The following is a 6851-nucleotide window of genomic DNA, read 5'->3' as shown; positions in this document are numbered from 1 at the left end:
CACACACACACACACACACACATATTCACACACACACACCCGACACTGATGTGCCTATGCATGCCTTCACAATGTAACAAAATATAATCTCATATATATACATGTGTTTAAGCTTGGAGGATGTCTTACACATGGAATACTTCCAGTATACCACTGCTTGCAATGTTAGAGAGTGCCGCACTGGCGTAACTGTGGGCCTCTGGATGGTTAGTAAAACCACTGGAACTTAAGTGCAATGACACATCAAATGAGTCGTTATGCTGTCTTGCTACATATGAACTGTTAGCACTTGTATTTGTGCAGAATTGATAATATGCGCATATGTAGTAGTGTGCTTCGTCAGCAGGCTTGCTGAACAGTGATATCTCCTCTACAGCCCTGAACTTCCACTGTCTATAAATCACATGTAGGTACTTCCAACACTTCAGTAAAACACACATGTATTGCCCTGTATCAATCATACCCTAAGACGGTCTCCAATAACTATGCAGTTTTAGATTTACTGGAAAATTACTCTGCTTCCTCTAAGTTCTGACAGCTTCGTTACAATTATGTTAAGATCTCAGAAAGGTGGAAGCTGAAGCAAACTGAATAATTCAACAGTGGCTGGGGATGAGGCAGGTATAAATGAGTCATGTTTAATATAAGCAATTCATGCTACAATGTGGTAAAACAAATTTGCCAAACTGTTAACTGCCCCTGAAGTGCATCATATGAAACAAGAACTTAAGATGGGGACTTAATTTCTGCCAAAGATTCTAGATCTGTGACATGACATGTTGAAGAAACCAAATGACAGTGTTAGGACGATGCATCGCACAAAACATACAAGGATCCTAACATTTGATAAGGATTTGTACGTGCTACTGTTTTGATAAATCACCCACCTGAGCAACTGATCTGGATAGCTACTTGTTAAATTCGATCCTAAAGGATACCTAAAAGGAAAAAAAGCAACTCCCATTACAATTTTTGCATACACAAATTTGTATATTTAATACAGCTTATATTCAAAACACTGTGGAATCTACAAATCCATTAAATGTTTAGGCTGAAACTTCACTTAAGATTCACAAACTTAGAACTTTATTCATGTTTTCAAACAGTCTACACAACAGTCCTACGAGCTTACAAAGCCCCCCACCAGAGGGGGGAGGTGACACTATGAAAACCCCATCACTCCCACCTGCGGGGGGTGACACCATCAAAACCCCCAGGACTCCAACTTTGGGGGGGGGAAGACACCATAAAAACTCCAGTATTCCCTCCACATGGAGCAATCAAACACAGCTGCTGCCAAACTGCGACAGCATAATGCATGTCTTGGAAAGAGCACAAAGTGAGGCTACAGTTTCAAAAAGATGTCACTACAAAAAAAGCACTACTCTAAAATGTACACTGAAGACACAAGTTCAAAAAACAGAAGGCTACTTGTGATACAATGAGATGCATTTCAAATCCAGGAAAATTAATCTGCCACAAATCAACTGAAACAATGACATTCTAGGGTACATCCATATATGAACAGACACTGCAGACGAAGTTAGACAACACAAAAGGATCCATCTTACTGGATTAGTAATATACCAATACAAACATGTCTACTTACACGGCCCTCTCTAAATCCAAGAAATATCACATTTGAACACTACTACTTACTGCCAAGTGAGAAAATCTCCGTCAACGTGCATAATTAGGGAAACTTTACTTCTTGGATTGTCTTCTTGCTTGGTCTCTGACCAGTGGCTATTCTGTACTCTGGTCAATTCCTGAAATTAACTAAGAATCCATTTCTGTGGAGAAGATAATTTCCCAGAGTTGTCATTTTACCAGATTCTGCAAGTGCCCGACCACTGGTTTTCATTTTAGGAAAATTAAATCTTAATTAAGGCTGTCAGAAGACGTTAATCCACTATGTCAGCTTCTTAAATAGTGAAAAATGATGGTTGGAAAATGATGCTTTCTGTGATGCACCTGGGATAGTATTTTATTACAAGTACTGAACAATCCCCGGAAGATAGTCTAAAACCCCTCAAAGTACAGAGAAGCAGCCCTGCAAACTCCTGTGTCGTACTCTCCTCCCTTTCCAAGTTTCCATAAGCTCCCTCCCTCTCTTGGTCACCTCATCTCACCCCATCCCTGCCTACCTTTTCCTTCATGAGCTCTCTCACCCTCTTGGTCACCTCATCTTTCCCTCTCTTGGTCACCTCATCTCACCCCATCCCTGCCTACCTTTTCCTCCATGTGCTCCCTCCCTCTCTTGGTCACCTCCTCTCACCCCATCGCTGCCTACCTTTTCCTTCATGAGCTCTCTCACCCTCTTGGTCACCTCATCTTTCCCTCTCTTGGTGACCACATTCCCTCTCTCTCTTGGTCACCTCCTCTCTCCCCATCCCTGCCTACCTTTTCCTCCTACACTAGAAAGCTTATCCTATGTAAAGGCAAAACTACACTAATTCACTTCACAAAAATGGTCTCGCTTTAGACTTTTCAGTCCTTTTCCTAGTGTCAGGTCTTGCATTCCATTACACATTTGCACTCCTTTTTGTTTTCCTCTATGTACTTATTTAGGGTTGCCTTATAATGAAATGCTTTGGAAACCTAAAACATATCCGCTTTATGCACATTTCTTCATCAACTCACCATCTTCTCGTCCTCCTACACGGTCATTATTTCCCTCTCCCCAGGACACAAACAGTTCCTCCATTCACTGCACATTTAACTCTCACCTGGTGGTAGACTGGCTTCCTGGACCTCGCCAAGGCCTTCGACACCATCCCCCAACTCTGGAATCATAGATAAACTTACTAAGCTGGGCATAAATCACTACGTCACTCGATGGGTTGCCAACTGGCTTACTGACAGAACCCAGACTGTAAAAGTAGCAGACACCAAATCCAGCACCAGACAAGTGGAGTACCTCAGGGTTCAGACCTGGGACCTCTCTTGTTTGGCATCTACTTCTCTCAAGTACAGGCCCACACTAAGGGACTCTGGCTAACAAAGTTTGCAGATGACTGCAAACTGGGAGCCATTACTGAATCCCAAAATGATGTGGCTATTCTACAAAAAGGCCTTACAGAAACAGATGCCTGGTGCCAGAGTCATGGGTTCAAGCTTAATGCCAAGAAATGTATAGTTATCCCCTTTGGAAAAAAACAGGTACCCGTGAATTACCACATAGGTGGCAGGACGCTAAACATCTAAAGTGTGATGAAAGACTTAGTGACAGGTGGACAGTGGTCTCACTTTCGATAACCACATCGCCACAACAGTCAGGAAATCCTTCTATATGGCACACCTCATCACTAAGGGCTTTTCATCCAGAAAAAAGGAGGTCATTGCCCCACTGTACTCATCCCTCATTAGACCCATTATAGAGTATAATGCCCCGTTTGGTATGTACTTGACAAGACATCTGCAACAGCTGGAAAGGCCACAGAAATACCTCACTAAAAGAATCACAGGCCTAAAAGCAGATGCCATATGCTGACAGTCTAAAAAAAATTCCAACTATACTCTGTGGAATATCATCTACTCATAGGCGATCTCTGCTTAACATACACGGCAATGTCAAACCCTGAGCTGTTGGACATGCTCCACTTAAAGAAATCCCAATCTCTCAGAGCCACACGCTCCAGGGATCTAAACCTTGTCATCACAATGAACAAAACATGCTGGAGGGATAGGTTCCTGACCCAGAGACTCCCCATACTCTGGAATAGACTGCCCATACATGTCAAGCAGAGCGCCTCATTGGCCCTCTTCAAAAGGAACCTTGATGACTGGATGGGATATAGGAAATTCACCCCGGGGATCATGTCAGTCGCCCTGCTAGACAGGGGCCCAGAGAAGTAAATATTGTGGGAAGAAATATCCAGGGAACTGGGAATTGTTATGGCTAGGCTTCCATAGGCCCTAGGGCCGGATAGCCTAGTACCAACCTATGAACCTGACATTCACCATGTCCACCTCATGTGCGTTACCAACCCTGCTTCCAGGGCCTATGAAGCCCACATTTCCATTTCTGTTGCTGAGAAGTACATTAACTGTCACCATTTTAGAAAGCCTAATCTCCTCCTTAAATCTGACCTCCACAGTGTATCATCTTCTCTCATTACTATAGGGAAAGGTACCCCCCAGCTTACTATTAGGAGACTGGTATTTTCTCCATCACAAATGCTTTAATTCTTTTGCCTACCCTTTACCTCCATTTTTGAGACTATCATTAACTTCCGGTACCTAGATGACCTATGGCATTTGCAGTTATGCCGCAGGGTTCACAAACCTTTCCATCATGTGGCATTAAGATTTGCAACTCCATCTGCTTTTTTTCCTCCTTGCTATCCTAGACTCTCAAGGCACCTCATTCTTTAAGATGAATCACTCAATCCTACCTAAACATCCTAAATTCAATTAACACCACATTCAAATACCCGTTATAAAGACGCTATTTCACTCTGGCAGCCTTTTCTTCCCCTCAAAGTGAGATTAGCAGCACTTCAAAAAAGGCTACCAAGCTTCCAGTTTCTTAGAAAATTCCAAAAACATTCTAGCTTTACCACCATCCATGGAAAACCTTTTCCAGGTAGGCAATTTCTCCCAAAAAAAACTGCAAGTAGGATATTCGGTCTCAAGATGTCATGACCTACAGTATACACCACCAAAAATATGGCTGTCAGCTGCAGTACGAGAATACTCTAATAAAAGTAAACTGGCTGCAAACCAAAATAAGTGCGCGTAATCAGCTAAATTTACTTTTTTTGAACAATCGCAAAATTACAGGAATATACCTTCAACCAATCAGTTGTGTTGCATGAACCTTTTTTAGCCAAGGTTTGAGAGAGACATTAAAATGTAGTGTGATCTATATTCAGTACTATTATTCACTATTACATGTATAGACATCTTCTAAAACAAACCTCTGACTGCAGTCAGTGAACTTAACACACGTATATAACACATTAGTTAATAGTGTTTCCTAATCTCACAAATATTTTGCATTAGATACTTTACACTGCTTCCCTCTTTTGCCTAAGGAAGTAACACCACATTATATAGTGGTCGTAATGAATACCCCGCCCATACATATTTGCCCCTATACGTACATTTATCTTGGGCCTAACTTGTTTTATCTCCTGGAGGCATAAGGGTAGGCATTAACAAGGTTATTATGGATCTACGGATTGTGAACTCAGACACAGTATAAAGGTGAATTTAATTACAATGCTGAATTAAGCGTCAACCTTCGGCACAGCTTACGGCATGCCTATATTCAGTTTTCTTAGATTAATGAAAGTCTCAAACCTTTTTGCTAAAATAAATGGCTCAAATTGCAACAGCTGACTGTCAACTTAAAATTATTTTGAAGTATGAAGATCAGTCATGAAGAAATGTGCTCTGCATGAAAGCTTGAAATTTTTAGAAATGTATTAAATCAAGTTTTGGGTTCAACTCATTTTTTCCCATAACTTAATACCCAAGCTCAGTCATTGCACTCAATGCAATATCTTCATTCCAGTGCCCCCACCCCATATATAACCAAGCTATTCCTTGACTTTATAAACTGTTTTATCCATAATGCAGCACAAGGATTAAAGGAATAACTGCAAAAATTTGTTATAGCGACATACCTTTATTCGGAATCAAGTCATGCTCCAGAGGTGAAATTACTTTGTACAGCTTTTTTATAAGGTATAATCCTACTTAGTGTTTATTGTAAACTTAAATCCACTTTTTAATTAAATATTTATTACATAGAGAAAAAAAACACATGCAGTCACATCATACACAGACTCGCAGATTAAATCTCCAAGGAAAACCATGATTACTGGTGCATCATAATTTTACACAGCTTTACCAAAAACAAGGACGTCACTCCTATTTAACTACCTGTACTCCAAAGGAACTATGGAGGTTTGTATTTAACTCCCAATAACTAACTTGAGCTTTTGACAAAATCGAGATATGGCCTCACATTTCAAACAAATTATATAATCTCTGGAGACAAAGGCTACTAAAGAAATGTAAATGACAATCTGGGCATCACAGATTTTTACAGTGGTGCTGTTCACTGGCTTCTGTGTCTTAAACTGGATTTTCTAAGTCATAATAAACCATGACTATTTTGTTAATTATAAATTACGTACTTACCATAACTTGGCATGTCACCCCTTTTCATTCTTCCTCACAGATGGGACAGAATCCCCAGCTACATAGCCCTTGGGAGGTCCTCATGAAAGGACATGCCAGAGCACTGATGAACCAAAGGAAGCTCTGCTTCTAGAGACGTTATCCAATTTGTAATGAATAATAAAGATGTGGCCCTTAGACCAAGTGGCTGCAACAAAAATATCATCAATGGAAGTACTTGATGAGAAAGCAGATTTAGCCATAGACCAAGTGGAGTGAGCTCTGGGAGGTCATGGCAACTCTAATCCTTTTTGAGAATAAACCAATGAGATGCAATCAGTAATCCCCCTTATTTGTAAAGTTGGGAAAGAAAACTAGTAATCCTATGGACAGATTAATGTTAGCCTCTGTAGCCACTTTAGGAAGAAAGGAAAGATTGGTCTGTACGGATACTCTGTCCTTATGAAAGATTATTTAAGGAGGCTTAGCTGATAAGGCCTGAAGCTTGGAATTTTTTTGCTGAAGTAATAGCTACTAAAAAGATAGTTTTCCAAGACAGAAATTTCATATCACATTTGTCTTCTGGTTCAAAAGGTTCCAGAGTTAGACCTTGAAGCACCACAGTGATGTCCCCAAGGAGGAGAGGAATCTTTTATTGGAGAAAGACACCCTTCATGAAGGCTTTACACAATCTGGGTCATAGCCAGAGAAAAGGATTT

General features: G+C 40.7%; 1 protein-coding gene across 3 annotated transcripts in view; it reads right to left on the bottom strand.

Annotated features, from left to right (window-relative positions):
• The window catches only part of PLAGL2 (PLAG1 like zinc finger 2), a 129590-nt gene extending 128651 nt beyond the window's left edge, over positions 1 to 939 (bottom strand). For all 3 annotated transcript variants that reach the window (XM_044090347.1, XM_044090346.1, XM_044090348.1), the window contains exon 1: positions 888 to 939. The gene's annotated coding sequence lies outside the window, so the exon portion shown is untranslated. The remainder of the gene's footprint in view (positions 1 to 887) is intronic.
• Positions 940 to 6851: the final 5912 nt, after the last annotated feature.

This window comes from Protopterus annectens, chromosome 12.part0 (assembly GCF_019279795.1).
Source record: "Protopterus annectens isolate FY-2018-M chromosome 12.part0, PAN1.0, whole genome shotgun sequence".
In the NCBI taxonomy this organism is placed as follows: Eukaryota; Metazoa; Chordata; order Ceratodontiformes; family Protopteridae; genus Protopterus; species Protopterus annectens.
Note: the sequence above shows the minus strand (reverse complement) of the source record. Positions and strands in the feature narration are given on the sequence as shown.